Below are 932 nucleotides of genomic sequence, written 5' to 3' on the forward strand. Positions count from 1 at the left end.
ATTGAATGAATATATGTTTGAGATACCTGGGTAGTAGCAAGGGTTGTGGTTCGTCCCACTTGCTCCAGGTTATTGTTTGAGATTTGAAAACAATGAAGATTGATAATATGAATTGAGATTGAATGAATATATGTTTAAGATACCTGGGCAGTAGCAAGGGTTGTGGTTCGTCCCACTTGCTCCGGGTTAATGCTTAAGATACCTGGGCAGTAGCAAGGGTTGTGGTTCGTCCCGCTTGCTCTGGGTTAATGCTTAAGATACCTGGGTAGTAGCAAGGGTTGTGGTTCGTCCCACTTGCTCCAGGTCAGAGATTGTGACGCCTGAGTAATAGCTGCAGTAGTGGTTGTTCCACTGGCTCCAGGTTGAGCTGTTAAACACCCGCCTGGGTAGTAGCCGCAGTAGTGGTTGTTCCACTGGCTCTGGGCTGAGCGGGTAGTAGCAAGGGGGTTGTAGCTCAAACCTACTTGCTCCGCAAGGGGTGTTTCTGTCCAATGGTTAGCTACCAGGACATGTCGGGTTGGCTATATAACCGACAGATGATATCATCAGCCATAGGGCAGGCATACATCATTTGCATATGTTTGAATTGTTTGGATTTGCCTATTTGTTTTGGATTTCTACATCATATATGCTATGTTACCTGATTATGTGCTACTTGTTCTACTTGTACCTTATTTGTGTATTACTTGTCTGTATTGCTTGTGTTTGTACAACTGAGAGATCCCTCATGTTGGTGTCGGTGGATGTTGGTGGCTGTTCTTGATGAGATGAATTGATAATGCGATTGCATGATGATGATAATTTGAATGAGATAATTTGAACCCTCTGGGTAGACGCAGTGATGTGATTTCACTAGCTCCAGACGAGGGTATGATGTATTGATATAGAGTTGCTGAGACAGAACAACTGGTGATGGTTTTGCTTATGATTCT

This window comes from Arachis duranensis, chromosome 10 (assembly GCF_000817695.3).
Source record: "Arachis duranensis cultivar V14167 chromosome 10, aradu.V14167.gnm2.J7QH, whole genome shotgun sequence".
Lineage (NCBI taxonomy): Eukaryota > Viridiplantae > Streptophyta > Magnoliopsida > Fabales > Fabaceae > Arachis > Arachis duranensis.